General features: G+C 40.8%; 1 pseudogene; it reads right to left on the bottom strand.

Annotated features, from left to right (window-relative positions):
- Nucleotides 1–4678: 4678 nt before the first annotated feature.
- Nucleotides 4679–26032, bottom strand: part of LOC114229333 (cilia- and flagella-associated protein 300-like) — a 69922-nt pseudogene continuing 48568 nt past the window's right edge.

Genomic DNA, 26032 nt, shown 5'->3' with positions numbered 1-26032 from the left:
CCCATTGACTGTGCTTATATGCATGCATACAAGTTCTTTGGTTGATCTCTTAACCCCAAACCTCCCCTGCCTTCCCTCTGAAGTTTGGCAGTCTGTTCAATGATTCACTATCTCTGGATCTGTTTTTGTTCATCAGTTTATGCTGTTCATTATATTCCACAAATGAGTGAGATCATGTAATATTTGTCTTTCTCCGACTGGCTTATTTCACTTAGCATAATGGTCTCCATGTCCATCCATGCTGTTGCAAATGGTAGGAGTTCTTTCCTTTTTACAGTAGTGTAGTATTCCATTGTGTAGATGTACCACTGTTTTTTAATCCATTCATTTGCTGAGGGGCACTTATGCTGTTTCCAAATCTTAGCTATTGTAAATTGTGCTGCTATGATCATAGGGGTGCATATGTGTTTTCTGATCTCTTGGGATATATTCATAGAAGTGGGATCACTAAGTCAAACGGGAGTTCCATTTTCAATTTTTTGAGGAAACGCCATACTATTTTCCTCATTGGCTGCACCAGTTTGCATTTCCACTAGCAGTGCAAGAGGGTTCCTTTTTGTCCACATCCTTGCCAGCATTTGTCATTGTTGATTTGTTATGATAGCCATTCTGACAGGTTGAGATGGTACCTAATTGTCATTTTGATTTGCATCTCTCCGATGATTAGTGACTTTGAGCATGTTTTCATAGGTCTCTTGGTCATCTGTATGTCCACTTTGGAGAAGTATCTATTTAGGACCTTTGCCCATTTATTGATTGGATTGTTTATCTTCCTTTTGTTAAGATGTATGAGTTAACTATAAATTTTGAATATTAGACCCGTATTTGATATAACATTGGCAAATATGTTCTCCCCTGCGGAGGTCTTGTTATTTTGTTGATGGTTTATTTTGCTGTGCAGAAGCTTTTTACTTTGATGTAGTCCCATTTGTTTATTTTCTCCTTAGTTTCCATTGCCCTCAAAGCTGTATCAGTAAAGATATAGCTATGCCAAACGTCTGCTATTTTGTTTCCTATAGCTCCTTCTAAGATTTTTATGGTTTCCCATCTTAAGTTTAAGACCTTTATCCATTTTGAGTTTATTTTTGGGTATGGTGTAAGTTGGTGGCCTACTTTTTTTTTTTTTTTTTTTTTTTTTTTTTTTTTTTTTTGCATGGATCTGTCCAATTTTCCCAACACCATTTATTGAAGAGACTGTCTTGACTCCATTGTATGTTCATGCCTCCTTTGTCAAATATTAATTGATCATAATGGCTTGGGTCAATTTCATGGTTCTCTGTTCTGTTCCATTGGTCTATATGTCAGTTCTTATGCCAGTAACAGGCAGTTTTGAGAACAGTGGCTTTTCAATATAGCTTGCTATCTGGTATTGTGACCCCTCCAACTTTGTTCTTCTTTCTCAAGATTGCTGAGGCTTTTGGGGGCCTTTTTAAAGTTTCATCTGAATTTTTGGGGAGTTTTATCTAGGTCTGTGAAATATGCAGTTGGTATTTTAATGGGGATTGTGTTAACTCTACAGATTGCTTTGGGTACTATGGATATTATAATGATGTTGATTATATCAATCTATGAACACAGTAAATTGTTCCATTTGTTTATGTCTCTCTATATATCTTTTTTTAATGTCCTGTAGTTTTCTGAGTACAGGTCTTTTACCTCCTTAGTTAAGTTTATTTCTAGATATCATAATTTTTTGGTGCAATGGTAAATGGGATTGTTTTTTGTTTGTTTGTTTCTCTTTCTGTGAGTTCATTATTGGTGTATACTAGTAAAAAGCCATAGATTTCTGGCTGTTAATGTTGTGTCCTGCTATATTACCTAATTCATTTATTAAACCTAGTAGTTTTTTGATGGAGTCTTTAGGGTTTACTATGTAAAATATCATGTCATCTGTGAATAAGGACAGTTTTACTTCTTCTTTTCCAATTTGGATGCATTTTCTTTCTTCTTCTCAACTGATTTCTACTGAACAATTGCAGTACTATGTCAAACCGTAGCGGTGAGAGTGGGCGTCCCTGTCTTGTTCCTGTTCTTAGGGGAAATGGTTTTAGTTTTTGTCCCTTGAGTATGATTTTGGTTGTAGGATTATCATATAAGACTTTTATTATGTTGATGTATGATCCCTCTATTCCCACTTTCCTGAGAGTTTTTATCAAGAAAGGGTGTTGGATTTTGTCACATTTTTTCTGCATCAATTGATATGATTATGTGATTTTTATCTCTCAATTTGTTATGTGATATATCACATTTATTGGTTTGCAGATGTACCATCCTTCAGTCCCCAGAATAAATCTCAATTGGTCATGGTGTAAGATCTTTCTAATGTAATGCTGGATTCGATTTGCTAGAATTTTGTTGATGGTTTTAGCATCTGTGTTCATCAGGGATGTTGGCCTGTAATTATCTTTCTTTGTAGTGTCTCTATCTGGTTTTGGGATTAGGGTAATGCTGGATTCATGGAAAGAGCTTGGAAGGGTTCCATCCTCTTGAATTTTTGGGGGATAGTCTGAAGAGGATAGGTTTTAATTCTTTGAATGTTTGATTAAAAAACCCATGTGAAGCCTCCTGGCCCAGGGCTTGTGTTTGCTGGAAGTTTTTTTGTGATTGTTTCAATTTCCTACATAGTTATTGGTCTATTCAGATTTTTTTATTTTTCCTGATTGAGTTTTGGAAGGACAATTTTTTCTGGGAATATTTCCATTTCTTCTAGGTTGGCCAGTTTGTTGGAATAGAGTTGTTCATAGTTTTATTTTTACAATCATTGACATTTCTGTGGGCTCTGTTGTTATCTCCCCTCTTTCATTCCTGATTTTGTTTATTTGGGTCCTCTTTCTTTGCTTCTTTGTGAGCCTGGCTAGAGGTTCATCAATCCTGTTTATCCTTTCAACAAACCAGCTCTTGGTTTCATTGATCTTTTGTATTGTCTTTTTTGGTCTCTATGTCATTTATTTCCACTCTGATCTTTATTTTTTCCTTCCCTCTGTTCACTCTTGGCTTTTCTTGTTGCTCTCTTTCTAATTCTTTAAGTTAGGGAGTTAGATAATTAATACCATTTTTTATTGTTTTTGGAGGTAGGCCTGTAATGCTATGAACTTCCTTCTCAGGACTGCTTTCACTGTTTTCCATATATTTTGGATTGTTGTGTTTTCATTGTCATTTGTTTCCAGGATGTTTTTTATTTCTTCTTTGATCTTTTTGGTAACCCAGTCATTGTTTAATAACATGCTATTTAGCCTCCAAGTGTTTGAATTTTTGTGATTGTTCTTACTGTAGTTTACTTCTAATTTTATGCTATTGTGATCTGAGAAGATGCATGATATGACTTCAATATTCTTGAGTTTGGAGAGACTTTGCCCAAGATGTAGTCTATCTTTGAAAATGTACAATGTGCACATGAGAGGAATGTATATTCTGTAGCTTTGGGGTGAAATGTTTTGAAGATGTCAATGAATTTCATCTGATCTAGTGAGTCATTTAGGATTGCTGTTTCTTTGCTGATTTTTTTGTCTAGAGCAGTGGTCGGCAAACTCATTAGTCAACAGAGCCAAATATCAACACAACGATTGAAATTTCTTTTGAGAGCCAAATTTTTTAAACTTAAACTTCTTCTAATGCCACTTTTTCAAAATAGACTTGCCCAGGCTGTAGTATGTTGTGGAAGAGCCACACTCAAAGGGGCCAAAGAGCCGCATGTGGCTTGTGAGCCGCAGTTTGCCGACCATGGGTCTGGAGCATTTATCCAGCGATGTCAATGGGGTATTAAAGTCCCCTACTATTATTGTATTGCTGCCGATATCTCCCTTGATATTTTCCAGAAGTTTTTTGTTGTTGTTTATTTGTATATATGTTTGGGTGCTCCTGCATTGGGTGCATATATGTTTACCAGAGCTGTATCCTCTTGTTGTGTTGATCCCTTTAGTATTATGAAGTGGCCTTCCTTGTCTCTTGTTATGGTCTTCACTTTGAGGTATATTTTCTCAGATATAAGTATTGTTACCTATCTTTATTTTCATTTCCATTTGCCTGAAAATTATTTTTTATCCCTTCACTTTCAGTCTGTTTGAGTCCCTTGTTATGTGTTGGTTCTCTTGTAGACATCATATATATGGGTCATGTTTTCTTATGTATTCAGCCACTCTATGTCTTTTGATTGGAGCATTTAGTCCATTTACATTTAAGGTTATTATTGATAGGTACTTGCTTGTAGCCATTTTATTCTTTATGCTTGTGTTTCTTCTTCCTTTTCTATTTCTTCTTTTTACAATAGTCCCTTTACCATTTCTTGCATTGTTTGCTTGGTAGTGATAAACTCTTAGTTTTTTTTTGTTTGTTTGTTTTTTTTTTGGCTGCAAAGTTCCTAATTTCCCCTTCAATTTTGATAATAGCATTGCTGGATAGAGTATTATTGGATTCAGTCCCTTGCTTTGCATCCTTTATATACTTCATTCCATTACCTTCTGGCCTGATATGTTTCTGTTGAGAAATCATTTGATAATCTAAATAGTGACCTGGTGAATGGATTCATGCACATTGAAAGGAAAATAATTAGAAGAAATATTTTAATATGGATATCTGCCCTTACTCTATAATGGATGCTGGTTGCCATCTGAGGAACAATTGGCAGGGCAATCAGGCTCCCAAGCGGCTTCCTCAGTGCCTGGGAGCCAGGTAGTAAGTCTCACCCCCTGCCGCCGCCGCTGGACACCATCTGCAGGGCAATCAGCAGGGTGATCACCAGCGCCACTATCCCGCCATGGTCCCACTCTCTTTGGGGACCATCAGGTCCAACAGCGCCTCCAGTGCCGCCCACTGCCAGTGCTGCATCACTGATGCCCACCATGTTCTGGGCCACACCCTGGTGGTTAGCACACATTATAGTGAGCGGTCAAACTCCCAGTCAAACTCCAGGTCGAGGGGACAATTTGCATAATAGGCTTTTATTATATAGAATGGGAGATCCTTTGTAGGTAACTCTCTGTCTCTCTCTACAAGCCTTTAAGATTCTTTCTTTGTCCTTATCGTTTTCCATTGTAATTATGATGTGTCTTGGTGTGTGTCTTTTGGGAATCATCTTGTTTGTGACTCTATGTGTTTGTGTGACTTTTTCTTCCCTAAATCAGGAAAGTTTTCTGCCATTATTTCTTCAAATAAGTTTTCTAATCCTTGTTCCTCTTCTTGTTCTTTTGTATGTCCTATATGTATGTTACTTCAGTTAATGTTGTCCCAAAGTTCCCTTAGGCTCTCTTCCTGCTTTCTAATTTTTTTTTTTCTCCAATTGCTATTCAGGTTGGTTGTGTCTCTCTACCCTCTCTTCTAACTCACTAATTCGGTCCTCCACTTTTCTATCTACAGTTGAAACCTTCTGTTGTGCATTTTATTGTAGTTATTTCATTTTAAATTTCCCCTTGATTTTTACATTAGTTGTTGATCTTCTCATCCATCCAGTTTATGAACTATATGACCCTTACTCTGAATTCTTTTTCTAACATATTGCATGCCTCTATTTCATTTAGTTCCTTTTCTGGTGATTCCTTTTCTTTCCTTTGGGGGTAGTTTCTTTGTCTCCACATTTTTGCTATCATGAAAGGGTCCAGGCCCCGAGTTGTGCGGGGCCTGTGGTTGAAGCTGAGGGTTTGACCAGAGGTCACGCACCCCAAGAGACACTAGAGGACCCAGGTGCTTGGACAAGCAGTGCCTGTTGCTAAAGCAGCGGGTTGGTGGGAGCATCATGCACCCTGAGAGTCACTGGAGGGCACTGGTGCCAGGATGTGTGGTTCCTGTGGCTTCAGCCATTGGTCGGTGGAGGGTCATGCACCCTGAGAGTCACCAGAGAGCTTGTGCTCTGGGATGTGTGGGTCCGTGGCTGCAATGGCAGGTTGGTGGGAGGGTTGCACATCCCAAGATTTACCGGAGAGCTCCAGCCCCAGGATGCATGGGGCCTGTGGACACTGTGGTGGATTGGCAGGAGGTTTGTGCACTCTGGGATTCACAGGAGCCTGCAGCCAGGGAGGCTGGAGTCCTGGTGTCCATGGGTCTACTGCTCAGGTTGCAGGTCTTTGGCCTGAGTGGGTGTGGGATCCTTGGTGGTATCTGAGGCCAGTCTGGGTGAAGGTGAGGCTGGGCTCCTACTCACAGCAGCTATCCCCTATAAGATGGTGTGGTTTCTGTGCCAGTGTTGGCTGCCCTGGAGGGCTTGCAACAGTAGCAGGGGCTCCCCATTTAAGAAAGCCTGGTCACCAGCCCCCAGAAGTCCTGCAAGATCTAACTGTCCCTCACTCCCACATACACACTTCTTTCCTTTTTGCTCCCTCATTCACTCACACTCTCTGCTTACTGCTGTCCTGCCAGCTGCTATCTTCAAGTCCCTCACTATTTTTATTTTTTATGCCCGTTCCCTTTCTATTTCTCCCTTTCTATTTCTTCTTTTTACAAAAGTCCCTTTAGCATTTCTTGCATTGCTTATTTAGTGGTAATAAACTCCCTTAGCCTTTCTTTTTGTCTGGTAAGCTCCTGATTTCATCTTCAATTTTGAATATTAGCCTTTTTGGAAAGAGTGTTCTTTGATTCAGTCCCTTTCTTTCCAATACTTTGCATACTTCATGTCATTCCTTTCTGGCTTGATGTGTTTCTGTTGAGTAATCAGTTGATAGTCTAATGGGAGATCCCTTGTAGGTAACTTTCTATCTTGCTCTTGCAGCCTTTAAGATTTTTTTTTTTTTGTCTTTTATCTTTGCCAATTCAATTATGATGTGTCTTGGTGTAGGCCTTTTTGGTTCATCTTTATTGTGACTCTCTATGCTTCCTGGACTTTTGTTACATTTTTCTTCCCAAATTCAGGGAAGTTTCCTACCATTATTTGTTCAAACAGGTTTTCTATTCATTTCTCTGCTTCCTGTCCTTCTGGCACCCCTATTTATGTGGATCTTATGCTGTTTCATGTTGTCTCTGAGCTCTCTTAGAGTCTTCTTCTGCTTTTTTATTTTTTTTCAGTTGCTGCTCTGTTTGTGTGTTTTTACTACTTTGTCTTTTAACTCACTGATTTAGTCCTCAGCTTCTTCTAGTCTACTGTTAAAAACTTCCATGGTGTTCTTTATTGCACCTATGTCATTTTTTATTTCCTCTTGATTCATATTCATGTTGGTGTATTTCTCATTCAACACCTTCTAATTCTGATTAATTTGCTTTTAGTTCTCATTAAGATGTCTGAGCACCTTTATAAACATTACTTTGCATTGTTTTTTCTGCCTTGCCTCTATTTCATTTAGCTCCTTTTCTGGCGATTCCTCCACTTCTTTCCTTTGAGGATTGTTTCTTTGTCTCCCCATTTTTGCTGTGTCTTTGTATTTGTTTCTATATCTTAGATCAAACTGCTATGGCACCCAGATTTTTGGGGGGTTGTCCTATGTAGTCGGTGTTTTGTGGGACCCAGTGGTGCAGTCGCTCATAACCCCTTGGGTGAGTGTTCTAGGAAAGCCCCTTACTTGAAATATTTAGATTCTCCTAATATAGTTGGGTCTTGAATATTATTGTCCTGTTCATGTATGGAGTCTCTTCACACATTGTCTGACTATGTGGCTTACCCCCGACTTCATGGTGTAAGCAGTTGTGGATGTGCAGCTTGCTGATCCAGGTGATCCACTGATCCACTGATCCTCTGATCCACCACTTGTGTCTGTCTCCACAGGCCTTGACTACAAGTAGGAGGGGTCAATCTGTCCTCTAAAATAGAGTTGTTAGCTGCATTGGGCTCAGGGCTGGTTCAGCAAAGTTCCCCTGGCACCCTGGGCTTCCCCTCTGCCTGCCTCTTATCACTCAAAAGTCTGTTTCTTACAGGAATTTAGGATGGAGATGTGCTGTTTAGCTTTCAGAGAATATGGTGGATGTGGTTTTTTGTCTCACTTGGTTGTTGATGTCTTGTTTGTGGGAAAGATCTCCTTCTGAGTTGCTTCCAGTGAGGTGGGGGCTTGCTGATTTTGCACTGATGTTGAATCTGATTCCCTGGTGTATCTACCCTAGATCTTCTGGAAGCTTCTCTAGTGAGGTGAATGTGAGTTGCTGTCTTTTTCTGGCCCTGAGCAACTTGATTGAGGTCCAAGAGGTTGAAGCCCCTAGCTTTCCAGTGGTCAGGGACTCCTTAGCCCAGAGGCTGGGTCTGCCTTGAGTCTCACACCTTTATTGTCTTTGTTCTGTGTTGTACTCCCTTCCCCCATGTATCTGGTCCCTCAAGTGTCAGCTGTGGATGCTCAGGGTCAGCAGGGGTGCAAGTACAGTCCCAATAGCATGCAACTCCCTGTGAGGTCTCAGTTCCCTCTGGTGTGGGGCTCTTGTATGATCCCAGCACCTGTGGCAGCATGGAACACGAGGTTCCTCTGGCATGCACTCACTGCATGGTCCAGGAGCCCAAGTAAGATGGTGCATTAGGTCCCCATGGTGTGCACTCACTGAGAAGTCCTGGAGCCCACACACAGGTGGCATTTGACTAACTGTGTCGGATCCCTGGAGACTGCAGTGGCGTTTCCTTGCTAGATCCTGCTGGCAAGTGGTTCACTTCATGGGTTCAGGGTGATGTCCAAGGCAAGTCTGGGTGGTGGTGAGTCTGAGCTCCTATCTTTCACTGCTTCCCCCTTCAAGATGGTGCGGTTTCTGTGCCAGATCCCTGCCTACTCATGGAGTGCCTGTGGTGGTAGCAGGGACTCTTTGTCCAGGAGAGCCTGATCCACCAGCGCCTGAGATTCCTGTGAGATTTAACTGTCCCTCATTCACACACACACACACACACACACACACACACACACACACACTCCCCTCTCACTTCCTTACTCCTTCACACTCTCCCTCACTGTCATCCTGCCTGTTACCGTGTTCCTTCCTGGAGCATCCTGCATTTATAATGAATGCTCTGCCAAAATCTGTAACTCCATTTTTTGGACACAACTTTTGTTTTCAGAGATTAAAGATTTTGTAATACAAAGAGAATACAAATAGATAAAGACACATTCCTAAATACCCTATTAAATAATTGCATAACTGAACTTCCCTATCTAATTCATATTGCATTATCCATACTTAGTAATTTACTTCTCTTGTATGTGTTTGTTGTCCATACTAGACAATGAGATACTTTGAGGGAAAGATAATTTTATTATTTACAATATGTAAATAATAGGCCCTGGCATATGGTAGCATTCAAAAATAATTGGTGGAAGGAACAAAGAAAGAAAGAAGGTGACGGAAAGAACAGAAAAAGAAGGAGGAATAAATGAAGGAAATCAGATATATGTGAATAAGAGAAAATGAATGAATGGTGTAATACAAACCACTTCCATATTCAATTTAAGTAATAATTTTGTGGGACACAGTGGCATTGGACTTAGTGACCTACCAAGGGATAAACAAGCAAACAAAAAATATAGTGTCTTACTTGTATACATCACTTTATAATTTACATAATTCCTTCATATGCATTATTTGTTTCATTTTCACAGTAACTCCATGAAACTGAAATAATTTCCTGTCTTCTTTTATAAAATAAAAAATTGAGATTCAGATAGTTTAAATTAATTTAACAGATAATAAATAGCATAATTATAATCAAACTAAAATACCCTAAGTCCATAAATTTCTCAGGAACATACTTTATTTTTTATTAAATGAATTGCATACAATATAGTGAATTCCTGCAGAAAAGTCCAAATGGTTTTTGCACCTACCAAGGAATAACAATAGTAATAACAATGACAACAATACTAACATAGCTCACTAACAGAGTATATTGATTACTTACTACTTGCAGAAACTGTTCTAAGGGTCTACATGTATTTGTTTATTTAGTCTTCACAACTCAGTGTAAAAGGTTCCATTACCAGGTCTACCCTATATGTGAGAAAAAGGATGTGCCAAAAGGTGAATTAATTTATTTAAGGTCACACAGTAACAGCAAAACTGAGACCTAGTCTTTATTATTTTCTGTTTAAATATCTCTGTCCTTGATATAATATAAAAATAAACTTAAAATAAGATAAATCATAGTTAACTCATAATGTCAATCTAAACACTTTGGACCAGTCCCTAAGCCAGTTAGCTGTATTTTTTGGCAAAGCTCTTCCTATTTTGTATCTGCTTTTTTTCCCATGATATGAGATTAAATGGGATGATGCCTGAGCGACCCCTGAGTTCTAAAAATCTAGGATGAAAATTTTCATAGTCTTCACAGCACTGCAGTAGTAGACCAGGAAAGAGAAATTCAGAGTGGAAAAGTCAGCACATCAATTATCAAAATTATGAATCAAGAGGAGGAGTAAGCATCAAAAGTAACATAGCTATCTATTCTACAATTATTTTAATACTCAATATTTATTCTGTCTACAACTGAAAGGACAAAGCAGAACTGGCTATCCTCCATCTTGCGGAGCTAGTCAGTCTGATCCCCCCTCCTCCCCTGCTGGGAGTGGCCACAGGAGCTTCAGAAATGTCCTAACTTCCCCAACCACTGCCTGAGTGGACCAATGAAGCTCCAGAGATGCAGCTTAGGTCCTAATAAGGCATAACCACAGGACATCACTGTTGACCAGTCAAGAAACAATGGGGGATGGCTCCAGCCTCAGAATGTACTGGTCACTTCCTGACCTTTGCGCTGTAAGACCCTGCTGAAAAACCCTGACCTAATAAGGCGATCTCTGTAACCCACGTCACTTCCCTAAGTCCACCCAAATGTCCAACCCTTTATAACCCATCGCTCCCCCGGAGTTCGCTCTCTCGTCTCGCTGCTGCACCAGAGAGGCTGGGAGCCAAACCCGGGTTTGAATAAAGACTCTTTGCTTTTGCATCGGAGAAAAGGCTCCCTGTGGTTGATTATTGGGGACCCCGAACTCTGGGCATAACACAACCATTCAGGGTAAACCACTTTTAAGGACATATTTGTGATTCTTTATTTCAATCCTGAATGACTCCAGAACTTTGAAGGTGGGGTTCAGGCTAGAGAGCAAGTATAATAATCAAGTCTCCCAGGAAGGCTGGAAAGAGAGAAACATGTGGAGGTATACTAGGTAAGTGACTCTCAGATACTCTGGGTGAGTTGGCTCCCTTGTAACCCATAATCATCAGTAACCTCTCCAAGACTGCTTTCTGCATTGGCTTTTGGAATACTAAATTACCTTGATTTTCATCTTCCCTTTCAACTCCTAGGCTTCTGGTTTTGATTAGTCTTTTCTTATTTCTTAGCTTTTTAATATCATTTTTAAACACGAGAAACCTCAAGGTCTAGTTATTGACCCATTGTCCTTCCTTTGCTTAACTGTCCCTTGGGAAACTTACACCATCTAAATGACTAACTAGAATATATGAGATTATGACCTAGTTCTCTTCATTCCTATTACTTCATTTCAGTTAAATGTCTCAGTATCGCTGTAAGTTAAATAGGCATAAATCTGAAAAATAAAATTTTCCCAAACCAGTACTCTAATTGGAATGTCCTTTATGGTTTTGCAATTCATCTTTCTTCTACAACCTAGTTTCTTCATTCTTTTGCAATCAATATTGATGGATGAAATAACAAATACATTATTTTTTATGTTTTGTTCTGGTTTTGATCTAGATGATATATCTAAATCTTTTGAATGAAGAGAGTTGAAGATATAACTGATCAAATTTTTTTAAAAATTCTTAAAAGATAAGGCTTTAAAAATATTAAATAAGGGAAGGGAATAATTAGAAGAATAATTTGTATTTTCTCTTCTATATTTACATTGACAGTTAAACATACGGGATAATACATGTCCTATTAGTCAAAAACTACCTTTGGAAGGTATTTAAATTATATAACTATTTTATCTAAGTTTCTATTTCTACTTCTCTGTCTCTCTATTCCTTGATTATCCTATTCATGAAAATTAGTATGATTATTGAATAATAATACTTAAGTGATGGACATAAATTTATAAGACAGTTTTAAAAGAATTCATGGTCTCAGTGTTTGTTAAGTGTTCTCATCAGTTTGAGCTCTGAACCTTGAAACTCCTGGGAGCATTTTAGAGTGGAAAGCAGGCTTCTTGATGGAAATCGGCTATTAGTTCTTGGTAGACCATAGAAAGTTTGATGACTTTTTAAAAATAGTACAAAATTCTCTGAGTGTCATTGTTCTCCTCTGCAAATTGGATTGTCGTGCCAAACAACTCTTCGAGTACTTACAAATTCTAGGGTGATGTGCTTCTCAATCTTGTTCTCAGGCTGGTCTCACTCAAAATGAGCAGTAAATGAATGTGACTAAAATAATTAAAATTGATTTGAAAAGCATATTTTAAAGCTTAAAACATAAATTATAAATATAGAGGTGTTTGGTTCCGCTCCAGAAGAGACTTCGGAACCATCAGGTAAAATACATTTTTATGTGCAGATTTGTGAGGTTGGTCTCAGCTACTTTTAGAAATCTCCTTGAATACTCATTAGGGGGAAAGTACTTTTGAATATTTTAAAATGTTTCATCAACTTGAGGATATATTCAATTAAGGTGTCATATCTCATCTCAAGTGGAAAAAGAAAGGTAAAAAGCCTAGTAGTACAATAGCATTTAACAGCTGATAATAGTGTTTCTACTTGATTTGGTGTAATTACCTGGATTGAACACACTCAGCTTCAGAATTACAGGCAACCGTTAATTATCCGTTCCCTATGCCAAAGTGTATATATTTTTTCATGAGCCTTCAGGGTTAAAAGGTAAAAGGAAGTACAGCAGTTTGTTTTATGTAAACTTTAGTTTGTGATATATTTTACAAGACTTTTGGGAAACTAGTAATTTGAATTACAACACCACTAATGAGCTAATATTGGATAAAAAAGAAATTTGCCAGCTTAATTCACCAACCAACACTATAGACTTCAATGAAGTCTGCAAATTAGATTTTTTCCCTTAAATATCATACTGTTGACAACATTTCTACCTGTAAGTATAGCCAATTTCTAGAAAAATTTGATGATTTTACCCTGTGGGACAGGAAGAAACATATTTTCTGTTGTGGGGTCAAACCCTGGAGTCAGAATAAGACCACCGGAGGCTGCTGATTGATTAAAAAAAAACAGGCAAGAATTTATTGAACTGGCCAGGATGGCCGCAAGGGCACCACACGCAGGTGGCCACCCTCACGACCGTGCCGTCCCAGGTGTAGGCAGTCTTTTTAAAGGTCCAAACCACAAAAATTTTCCTTTGTTCTAAATTCTAAAGGCTGGGGGTGTTCCCAGCCACATCGTGCTGGACATTGGAATGTGGCCCTATCTTGCGAAAGCAGAATCAAGCAGAGTTAGTAATCTCTAAAGGTTATCTACAGTTTCTACTCCTGGAGCTACTGTCAGTGGGAATCAATCTCCTGTAGTTCTGGTCCACAGGAACAGGAAAATTACCTCTGTGAGTCTCCAGGTCTCAGTCTGGAAGCTGAGGTAACCACCCTATTGTTTAAGCAAGTAAGTGCATGCAGAAGCCAGAATAGCAGGGTTACAATTCAAACAGCAGTTTTTACCCAAGTATGGTTGCTACCATACTTCATTTTCTTCCCTTACCCCCCAAATCCATGGGTATGATGTATCTATACTAATAAAAGGGTAATATGCTAATTAGGATGGATGTCTTCCGGACGTCCATCTGGACAAAGCCACAGCTGTTGTGAAGCCTGGGGCTCAAGCAGCCATGGTCTCAGGCAGCCATTGGCTCAGGCAGCCATGAGCCCTAGCGGCTGTGAGGCCTGGGGCTCAGGCCTCACAGCTGCTATGGCAGGAAGTGGCAGCAGCAGCAGCAGCAGGGTGATGGGGGCAGCGCGGTCAACTACCACAGAGGGAAGCCAGACTGTGGCTTAGGCCATCAGTAGGACATCCCCTGAGGGATCCTGAACTGTGAGAGGGGACAGGCCAGGCTGAGGGAAACCCCTTCCCCCCACCCAGTACACAAATTTCTCTGGTTAAAAGAGAAAGACCCCCCCCAAAAAAAAAAAATTAAAAGTTCTGTTTTGGCATTTTCTTTAAATACTAGACTCAAATTTTAAATTGCTGTTCAATGATTATAAATACCAGGTTCACATTTCATGGAATGCAACAGTGAGCCAAGACATGGTAACTTGGCTTCATGTAGGAAATACAAAATTTGAAGTTTCTTTAGGTAGTGTTACTGGATCTTCTGCGACAGCATATCCAGAAGTAAAGTGCAGCCTCCTTTGCAATTGTCAATTCAGTGTCTCCGAGTACAGTTTGCAGATTGTACTCTGCACTAAGATGCTAGGAAATGTGAGTGAGAGCTGAAATCAGCCTGGGTTCAGTTCTCCAAGTCAGAAGTCAGGGGCAAGAAACTAGAACTTTGCTGCATCCCTCCTGACAAAGAGCAGCTTTTCCTAACTTCACCCTGGGAAGAAGCTTTTTCCTGAAGTAAACCAAGAAGCTATATGTGAGAGTACAGGGCCTTGCTCTTTTTTTTCCCTCTAGCATAATTCTCTACCTGAACATTTTATTAAAATGTATGCTCTATTAGAAAAGAGATGATGTCCTTATTTTCCTGTCATCTAGCACAGTGCTAGGCTCCTAATAGACACTGAATGCATGTTTGTTAATTTAGTGGACTCTGGAGACCATGGAGTAAGGAGCTTGATTGAGGTAAAAACTAAGCCTTTGCACAATTGCAGAGCATACCACGTACATGGGATGCTATGAAAATGGCACCACTTGGAGTCATGCAAAAATGTTACATAACTTTAGGTGGGCACATAATTTTATAATGGTATACACTGTTATTTTCTAAAGAATAAGTATCTCAATTAACATGGGATAATGCACTTTTCATGCACAATATCTTACAAGACCTCATTTATTCTTAACAGTTAGAAGATAAATATTTTGAGCACTATTTTTTAGATGAATTAACTGTGCAAGCTTCTTGCCACAGTTGCATGACTTGAAGAGTTACACACAGGCTATTTCCTCAGCAAGGCCTCTTTGAGAAAGCACAACTGTCACCACTGTACTTGGAGAGCCTGAAATGAAGGTTATAAACGAGGATGCACTTTACGTGTGATATACTATTAAAGAAGGCAAGAAAAATTGATTTTAAGAAGTTTAGGTGCCCTGGCTGGGTGGCTCAGTTGGTTAGAGCATTGACCTAATACCCCAACGTTGTGGGTTCGATCCCCGGTCAGGGCACATACAAGAAACAACAAATGAATGCATAAATAAGTGGAAGAAGTTTAGGAGATGGGAAGGATTATTGCTACTATCAAATATATTCAGAAAGAAGATATTTCAATTAAAGAGAAAACTAATGTCTGTGTAGGACCCTAATAGAAGAAACCATGGGAGGGAAGAGCATTTCTTTCTTTACATTAGTTTTTAGTAATATTATATATATTTAAGGAGTGTGAACAATGATTTTATGTACATACATACTGAAGTGATTACTATAGTCAAGCTAATTAAAATATCATCTCACATAGGTACCATTTTTATATGTAGTAAAAGTACCTGAAATCTACTCTCTTAGCAAATTTCTAGTATTCAATACAGTATTATTAACCATAGTCATCATGCAGAACATTAGTTCTCTAGACTTTTATCCTGCATAACAGTATCTTTGTACCCTAAGAGCAGCATCTCTCCATTCCCACTCTTCCCACCCCAAGTAAAGACCATCATACTCTCTGTCTCTATGTACTTGACATTTTTTAGATCTCACATATTAGTGAGATTACTTAGTTTTTCCCTTTCTGTGCCTGGCTTATTTTACTTAGCATAATGGCATTTAAAATACTGCTCACCAGAAATGTTTTTGTAAAAAAACACAAATTATTTTAAGTATAATAATATTACATGAAATAAGCATTAATATTTCAAGAAAAACTATTTTAAATATAATAATACCAGAGGCCCGGTGCACAAAATTTGTGCATGGGAGGGGGTTCCCTCAGCCCAGCCTGCACCCTCTCCAATCCGGGACATCCCTCTCACAATCCTAACTGCTCACCTGCCTGCCTGCCTGATTGCCCCTAAATGCCCTCCCTGCTGGCCTGTTCACCCCTAACTGCCTCCCTCCCTGCCAGCCTGATCATCCCTAACCGCCTCTCCCTGCCAGCCTTGTTGCCCCTAACTGCCTCTGCCTGCTGACCTGGTCACCCCTAACTTCCCCACCACTGGCCTGGTTGCTCCCAACTACCCTCCTCACTGGTGTGGTCACCCCTCACTGCCGCCCTGCTGGCCTGTTCGCCCCACACAGCCTGCTGTTGTCGTTTGGTCTCCTCTCATTTAGTCACCCCTCACTGCCCCCCTGCCAGCCTGGTCATCCCTAACTGCCCACCCCTGCCAGTCTGCTCACCCCCAACTTCCCTCCCTGCTGACCTGGTCACCCCTCAATGCCTCCCCTGCTGGCCTGGTCACTTCTCACTGCCTCCCCTGCTGGCCTGGTCGCCCCCACAGCCCCCCTACCAGCCTGGTTGCCCCCAACTGCCCTCCTCTGCTAGCCTGGTCACCCCTCACTTATCCCCCTGCCAGCCTGGTCACCTACAACTGCCCCATGCCAGCCTGGTTGCCCCTAACTGCCCCCACCCACTGTCCTGGTTGCCCCCAACTGACCCCCTGCTGGCCTGGTCACTCCTAACTGAACACCCCCCCCCACTGGCCTGGCCACCCCTCACTGCCCCCTTGCTGGCCTGGTCACCCCACACAGCCCGCTGTTCAGTCATTTGGTCCTCCCTCACTGCCCCCCTACTGACCTGGTCTCCCCATGCAGCTTGCTGTTCGGTTGACCAGTATTTTCGGTCATCACAGTCACTGCCTTTAAAAGTCTGAAAATAACAAGACTACTACTATTATAGTCTAAAATATTTTTTCTCTGACTCTATTTTGGTTCAAAAGTTTATGTTGTTCATTATAGTCCACATATGAGTGAGATCTGTGATATTTATCTTTCTCCAACTGGCTTAATTCGCTTAGCATAATGGTCTCCAGGTCCATCCATGCTGTTGCAAATGGTAAGAATTCCTTCTTTTTTACAGCAGCATAGTATTCCATTGTGTAGATGTACCACAGTTTTCTAATCCACTCATCTGCTGATGGGCACTTAGGCTGTTTCCAAATCTTAGCTATGGTGAATTGTGCTGCTATGAACATAGGGGTGCATATATTCTTCCTGATTGGTGTTTCTGATTTCTTGGGATATATTCCTAGAAGTGGGATTACTGGGTCAAATAGAAGCTCCATTTATAATTTTTTGAGAAAATGCCATACTGTCTTCCACAGTGGCTGCACCAGTCTGCATTCCCACCAGCATTGCAAGAGCGTTCCTTTTTCTCCACATCTTCGCCAGTGCTTGTCATTTGTTGATTTGTTGATGATAGCTATTCTGATAGGTGTGAGATGGTATCTCATTGTTGTTTTGATTTTCATCTCTCAGAGGATTAGTGATTTTTGAGCATGTTTTCATATGTCTCTTGGCCTTCTGTATGTCCTTTTTCAAAAAGTATCTATTTAGGTCCATTGTCCATTTTTGATTGGATTATTTATCTTCCTTTTGTTAAGTCATATGTGTTTCCTGTAAATTTTGGAGATTAAGCTCTTATCAGAAATAACATTGGCAAATATGTTCTCCCATGCAATGGGCTTTCTTGTTGTTTTGTTGATTGTTTCTTTTGCTGCAGAACCTTTTTATTTTGATGTAGTCCCATTTGTTTATTTTCTCCTTAGTTTCCATTGCTCTAGGAGCTGTATTGGTAAAGATACTGCTTTGGCATATGTCTGATATTTTGCTGCCTATGATTCTTCCAAAATTTTTAAGGTTTCCCGTCTTATGTTTAAGTCCTTTATCTATTTTGAGTTTATTTTTGTGTATGGTATAAGTTGGTGGCCTACTTTCATTTTTTTGCATGTATCTGTCCAATTTCCCCAACACCATTTACTGACTCTATTGTATGCTCTTGCCTCCTTTTTCAAGTATTAATTGAGCATAATGGCTTGGGTTGATTTCTGGGTTCTCTGTTGTGTTTCATTGGTCTATGTGTCAGTTCTTGTGCCAGTATCAGGCAGTTTTGAGAACAGTGGCTTTTCAATATGGCTTGATATCTGGTATTGTGATCCCTCCAACATTGTTTTTTCTTAGGATTGCTGCAGCTCATTGGGGTCTTTTTATTCCATATGAAATTTTGGAAGGTTTGTTCTAGGTCTGTGAAATATTCTGTTGGTATCTTAATAGGGATTGCATTGAATCTATAGATTTCTTTTGGTACTATGGACATTTTAATGATGTTGATTCTACCAATCCATTAAAATGATATATTCTTCCATTTGTTTATGTCTTCCTCTATCTCTTTTTTCAACATCCTATAGTTTTCTGAGTACAGTATTTTACTTTCTTAGTTAAGTTTATTCTTAGGTATCTTAATTTTTTTTTTTTTGCAATGGTATATGTTTTTTAGTTTCTCTTTCTGTTACTTAATTATCTATAATAATAAAAACATAATATGCTAACTAGACCAGAGAGCTGAAAGCCCTTCTGGACGTCATTCAGGATGTCCTTCTGGAGGAAGCCACGGCGGTGGGGGCTGAGGCAGAGGCAGTTAGGGGCGGTCAGGCAGGCAGGCAGAAGCAGTTTGTGGTGATCAGGCAGGCAGGTGAGTGGTTAGGGGCAATCAGGAAGGCAGGCGAGTGGTTAGGGGCAATCAGGCAAGCTGACAGAGGAGGTTAGCGGTGATCAAGCAGGCAGGCAAGTGGTTAGGGATGATCAGGCAGGCAGGCGAGCAGTTAGGGGCATCAGGCAGGCAGGCAGAGTGGTTAGGGTCAATCATGCAGGCAGGCAGAGTGGTTAGGGGCTATCAGGCAGGCAGGCAAGAAAGTGGTTAGGAGCCAGTGGTCCTGGCTTGTGAGAGGGATGTCCGACTTCTGGTGCGGGATTGGGCCTTAACCAGCAGTTGGACATTCCCTGAGGGGTCCCAGATTGCGACATAGCCCAGCAGTCAGACATCCCCCGAGGGTGCAGGCCAGGCTGATGGACCCTGTCCTCTGCCCCATGTACGAATTTCATGCACTGGGCCTCTAGTTGATGTCTAAAAAAAGCTATAGATTTCTGAGTGTTAATTTTGTAACCTGCTACATTGCTGAATTCATTTATTTAAGTCTAGTAGTTTTTTGATGAAGTCTTTGGGTTTTCTATGTATAATATCATGTCATCTGAAAATAACGACAGTTTTACTTCTTCTTTTCCAATTTGAATGTCTTTTATTTCTTCTTCTTGTCTGATCACTATGTCTAGCACTTCCAGTAGTATGTCAAACAGGAGTGGTGAAAGTGGGCATCCCTGTGTTGTTCTCATTCTAAGGGGAAAGGGATTTAGTTTTTGCCCATTGAGTATGATGTTGGCTGTTGGTTTGTCATATATGGCCTTTATCATGTTGAGATATGCTCCCCCTATTCCCACTTTTCTGAGACTTTTTATCAAAAATGGGTATTGGATTTTGTCGAATGCTTTTTCTTCATCTATCAATATGATCATGTGATTTTTGTCTTCTAATTTGTTTATGTGATGTATCACATTTATTGGTTTGTGAATATTGTACCAGCCTTGCATCCCTGGAATAAATCCCACTTGACCATGATGTATGATCTTTTTAATATATTGCTGTATGTGATTTGCTAATATTTTGTAGAGGATGTTAGCATCTATGTTCATCAGGGATATTGGCCTGTAATTCTCTTTCTTTGTAGTAACTTTATCTAGCTTTGGAATTAGGATAATGCTAGTCTGAAAAAAAAGAGTTTAGAAGTGTTCCTTCCTCTTGGATTTTCTGAAATAGTTTGAGGAGTATAGGTGTTAGTTCTTCTTTGAATGTTTTAGTAACTCCCTGTGAAGCCATCTGGACCTGGGCTTTTGTTTGGTGAGAGTTTTTTTATTATTATTACGCTTCTATTTTATCAGTTGTTATTGGCCTATTCAGGTTTTTTTAATCTTCCTTAGTTTTGGGAATTTATATTTTTCTAGGAATTTGTCTATTTCATCCACATTGTCCAGATTGTTGGCATATAGCAGTTCATAGTATTTTCTTACAGTCTTTTGTATTTCTGTGGTATCAGTCATTACTCGTCCACTTTCATTTCTGATTTTATTTATTTGCGTCCTCTCTCCTTATTTCTTGATGAGTCTGGCTTATGGTTTATCAATTTTCTTTTTCTTTTTTTTAAATATATTTTATTGGTTTTTCACAGAGAGAAAGGGAGAGGGATAGAGAGCTAGAAACATCAATGAGAGAGATACATCGACCAGCTGCCTCCTACACATCCCCCACTGGGGATGTGCCCGCAACCAATGTACATGCCCTTGACCGGAATCGAACCTGGGACCTTTCAGCCCGCAGACCGACGCTCTATCCACTGAGCCAAACCGGTTTCGGCTATCAATTTTCTTTATCTTTTCAAAGAAGTAGCTCTTGGTTTCATTGATGTTTTATATTGTTTTTCAGTCTCTATGTTATTTATTTATGCTCTGATATTTATTATTTCCTTCCTTGTACTTACTCTGTGATTTTCTTGTTGTTTTCTCTCTAGTTCTTTATGTTGTAGGGTTAAATAGTTTATTGCTGATTTTTCTTGTTTTTTTAGGTAGGCCTGTAGTGCTATGAACTTTCCTCTCAGGACTGCTTTGGCTGTACCCAGAGATTTTGGGTTGTTGTGTATTCATTTCCATTTGTTTCCAGGAAAATTTTTATTTCTTTTTTGATCTCATTGGTAACCCATTTATTGTGTAATAACATGCTATTTAGCCTCCATGTGTTTCCAGTGTGTCCTTTAGAGTCTCTGTTTCTTTGTTAAGTTTTTGTCTGGAAATCTATCCAGTGAAGTCAGAGGGGTGTTAAAGTCCCTTACTATGACTGTATTGTTGTCGATCTCTTCATTATAGTTCTCTAGAAGTTTTATATATATACTGAGTGGCCAGATTATAATGACCACCCCATCAGTACTTCATTGGGTCACCTTTTGCCTTCAATACTGCAGCGATTCTTCTTGGCATTGACTCCACAAGATGTTGAAAGGTGATGCGAAGAATCTGTCACCATGCCTGATGAATAGCACTGTCCAGTTCTGTGAGATTTGATGGTTGTGGAACCAGGTGCCTGATGGCTCTTTTAACTTGGTCCCACGAATGCTCAATTGGATTGAGATCTGGTGATTGTGGGGGCCACCTAAGCAAGGTAAAGTTTCCCTCATGTTCTTGAAACCACTCCTGCACAATACGAGCACCGTGGCATGGTGCATTGAATTGTTGGAAGAAGCCATCTCCATTGGGATACACCATCAACATGATAGGATGAACTTGATCAGCAACAATACTTAGGTATGTTGTGCTGTTCAGACGTTGTTCCACATGAATTAAAGGGCCCAAATCATGCCAGGAAAACATGCCCCAAACCATAACACTGCCCCCACCAGCTTGAAAGGTTGTACTCATGCATGTTGGGTGCATGCTTTCATGCTGTTTCTGCCAAATTCTCACTCTGCCATCTGCATGATGCAACTGGAAATGTGATTCATTGGACCACATGACTTTTTTCCAATGCTTGACTGTCTAATCCTTATGTTCCTGTGCTTGGGTAACTGTCGTGATAAACAACCTGCTTCCCTATTTATAATATATATATATATTATTAAATAATTTATATAAATTTATAATAAATATTAATATATATATTAATTAGGTAGGATATATATATCCTACCTAATAATAGAGTAATATGCAAATTGACCACACCTTCGCTACACCTAAGCCACGCCCACCAGCCAAGCCACGCCCACCAGCCAATCAGGAGCAAATATGCAAATAACCCAACAAAGATGGCTACAGCCACTGAGAGCGGGAGGGTTTCCACGGTAACAAAAGAAGTAAGCTTTCCGAGCCTCCTGTTGCCGGCCTAAGCCTCCACTCAAGGCTACAAAGTTTCAATTATAGAAGGTGAATTAACTCCAACAGAAATTGCTGCTGGCTGAGGAGCGAGCAGCAGGCTTGGCTTTGCTCCAGGCTACAAAGTTTCAATTGTAGAAGGTAAATAAATTCCAGATACCAGGGCCTCCTCTTGGGTTGCCAGGGGGCGTGGCCGGCCTGCAAACCACCACAGGCCCCTCGCTCAGGCCGCCCCATGCCCCAAGGGAACCCCCACCTTTCAGGGCAAACCAGTCAGCCCCCACCCATGCACCAGGCCTCTATCCTATCTAATAAAAGAGTAATATGCAGATTGACCATCACTGCAACACACAATATAGCTGCCCCCATGTGGTCAAAGATCCTGCTCCCATGTGGACACAAGATGGTCACCACAAGATGGCCAGCAGGGGAGGGCAGTTGGAGGTGATCAACCCTGTAGGGGAGGGCAGTTAGGGGTGACCAGGCCTGCAGAGGAGGAAAGTTGGGGGCAAACAGGCTGGCAGGGGAGCAGTTAGGCATCAATCAGGCTGGCAGCGGAGTGGTTAAGGGGTAATCAGGCTGGCAGGCAGAAGCGGTTAGAGGCAATCAGGAAGGCAGGCAGGTGATCAGTTGGGAGCCAGCAGTCCTGGATTGTGAGAGGGATGTCCAACTGCCCGTTTCGGCCCGATCCTGGATTGGGCCTAAACGGGCAGTCGGACATCCCTCGAGGGGTCCCAGATTGGAGAGGGTGCAGGCTGGGCTGAGGGACACGCCCCCCTCCATGCACGAATTTCGTGCACAGGGCCTCTAGTATATATATATTTAGGTGCTCCTATATTGGGTGCATATATGTTTACCAGGGTTATAGTCTCTTGTTGGATCAACTTTAGTATGATGTAGTGACCTTTGTTATCTCTTGTGATGGCCTTCATTTTGAAGTCTATTTTGTCAGATATGAGTATTTCTCTTCCAACTTTTATTTCTTTTCCATTTTCATGGAAAAAAAATTTTCCCATCTCTTCACTCTCATCCTGTGGGTGTCTTTTGTTTTGAGGTGGGTCTCTTGTAGACAGCATATAGTTGGGTAATGTTTTTGTATCCATTCTACTACCCTATGCCTTTTGATTGGAGCATATAGTGCATTTACATTTAGGATTATTATTGATAGGTACTTATTTATTGCCATTATATTTCTGTATGGCTAGTTTTCTCTCTCTATTTCTTCTTTTCATTACAGCAATGCCTTTAGCATTTATTGTAATGCTGGCTTGGTGGTGATGTAGTCCTTTAGCCTTTTTGTGTGTGGAAAGCTCTTTATTTGACCATCTGTTTTGAAAGATAGCTATGCTGCATATAGTAATTTTGGTCTCAGATCCTTGCTTTTCATTACCTAGAGTATTTCATGCCATTCCCTTCTGGCCTGTAGAGTTTCTGATGAGAAATCAGATGTCAGCCTTATGGGAACTCCTTTGTAGGTAACAGTTTTCTTTTCTCTTGCTTCTTTTAAGATTCTCTCTTTGTCTTTAATTTTTGGCATTTTAATTATGATGTGTCTGGTTGTGGGCCTGTTTGGGTTCTTCTTGTTTGGGGTTCTCTGTGCCTCCTGAACTTGTGTGACTTTTTCCTTTACCAGGTTAGGGGAGTTTTCTGCCATCGTTTCTTCAAGCACCTTCTCTATGCCTTTCTCCCTTTCTGCTTCTTTTGGCATACCTGCTATTCTAATATTGTAATGTTTCACATTGTCCCACAACCCCCTTAAGCTGTCCTCCTACTTTTTAATTTTTTTTTTTTTTTGGTTTTCTGATTGAGTGATATTTTCAACTCTGTCTTCTAATTCACTGATTTGATCCTCAGCTTCTCCTAATCTGCTGTGTGTTCCTTCCAATGTGTTCTTTATTTGTGTTACTGGTATGTCATTCTTTATCTCAGACTGTTCTTTTTTCAGTTATTATATCTTTTTTTCATGCTGTTGAGCATTTTTACCATCATTACTCTGAACTCTGTTTCAGATAATTTTCTTATCTCTATTTCATGTATCTCTTCTTCTGGAGAATTCTCTAGTTCTTTAATTTGGGGGTTGTTTCTTTGTCTCCTCATTTTGTTTTTTTGTTTGGGTTTGTGACTATGTAGTAAGTAGATATTCTACACCTTTCAATCTCTAGTGCAGGACAGTGTTAAAGGCTGTTTCTGTCTAACTGTATCAGGCAAAGACTCAAAGCATCCAGAGACCACCTCTACTTACAGACTGATAAGATTCTGACTTGAACTGCCCCCCAGGCAATCGTCCTCAGGTGTGGTGAGATTTTTTTCAACAGGTTTGACAGTTGCTACTGCCTGGAGGCTAATGGTTATTTTTAATCTCTTAAGTGTCCCCAGGGCAAGATATTTTCCAATAGGGTATGTCAACTGTCTTCCTCCCAAGCAAGGCAGATGTCTATGTGGAAAGATGTTCTCCACTGTGTGAGGGAACGACTTAGCCCAGGAAACTTAGGGTGTCTGCATTCTGAACTCTATCCCCCAAGTCCCCAGTTCTGGCTTCTGCCCTCAGAGCTCCAGTCCACTTCCCCCTTCCTCTGCCAGAGCACAGTGTGGCTAGCTCCATGGGGAATTTTGTGCATTGGCCCTTTAAGAGGGTGCCTGAATTTTCAGCTGTTATGTTCTGGCAGACAGCACCCCACTGCTTTTCACAACCAGATGTTATGTGAGTACTCTCCTCAGTTCTGGTGCTTTCTGCTGGGGGGCCCAGCTTGGGAATTAGGTCCCAGAGTTCTTATTGGAAACCCCCTACAGCTGAGATATCTCTCCAGGACTTCAGATGCTAGTCTGTGGGCTCCTAGACAGCCCTTTTGCACCTCTATTCCTCCTACTCTTCTTTATGTGGTCTCCAGTTTTGGTTCTCTGGTGTCAGGGTTCTCTCCTGTGAGTTTTCTGTTGATTATTCAGGAAGTTTTTCCATATTTTAGTTGTAATACCAGTTTTTTTTCTGGGAGAATGTTCATGTCGCATCCACTTACTCCGCCACCATTTTTTAACTCCCAGAGATGTCTTTGATAATTGCAGGTAAAGGACATATGAATAAGTGAAAGAAGAAACACAAAAAAGGGAGAATAAACCCATAAGTTCATGATAGAGATGTTGAAATGTATAGAAAGAATAGTTGTGAATGAATCTTAGGACAAATAGCATAGAGGGATTTAAAAATATCTTTAAAGCTAGAATAAGAAAGATGAAAAGGATATTTCCCATCACTGGGAAAAGACAATTAATATATATATCCTATCTAATAAAGGCTCAATATGCAAATTGTTCCACAGGGAGTTCCACTGCTGGCTATGACATGCGCTGACCACCAGGGGGCGGCGCGGAACATGGTGGGTGCTGGTAGCGGGTGGCAGTGGAGGCGCTACCAACCCAGATGGGCCCTGACGAGAGTGGGACTGTGGTGGGATGGTGGAGCAGGTGAGCGGGTGGTACAGGACAAGGTGAGTGTGAAGTGGGGGGCTGATCACCCCACCGATAGCCCCGTAGACAGCAACCAGCGACCAGCGATGGAGACAGGGGGCTGCCCAGCTCCCAGGGGTTGAGGGACTGGGCGGGGGGGGGGGGCGACCCAGCCCCCATCCATCGCCCTGCAGGTGGGATGGTGGAGCAGTTGAAGGGGTGGCGCCAGGCCACAGCAGGGTGCCAGGTGGGGCTGCGGGGCTGGGGACATGAGCTGGGGCTGTGAGCCTGGGGGCACCAGCTGGGGCCTGATCCCTGCAGGCCACCCCAAGGGACCCCACCCATGCACAAATTTGTGCACCGGGCCTCTAGTATATATATATAAAATTTTAATTTATCTTTATTGTTGAAAGTATTACAGATGTCCCCTCTTGTTCCCCTTTGACCCCTTCTGTCCCAGGCCTTCATCACCCTATTGTCTGTGTCCAAGGGTTATGCATATATGCATTTAAGTTCTAAGTTCTTAGTTAATCTCTTCTTATACACCCAACCACCCCTGCCTTCCCTTTGAGATTCAACAGTCTGTTCAATGTAATATTATGCTTGTATTAGCATTTCATAGTCGTATATGTCCAATGATGATGAAATTAGGACACATCTGTAGGTGACAGAAAATAAGCATTACTT

Source organism: Eptesicus fuscus, chromosome 3 (genome assembly GCF_027574615.1).
Source record: "Eptesicus fuscus isolate TK198812 chromosome 3, DD_ASM_mEF_20220401, whole genome shotgun sequence".
Classification (NCBI taxonomy): domain Eukaryota; kingdom Metazoa; phylum Chordata; class Mammalia; order Chiroptera; family Vespertilionidae; genus Eptesicus; species Eptesicus fuscus.
This window is presented reverse-complemented; position numbering and strand designations above follow the sequence as displayed.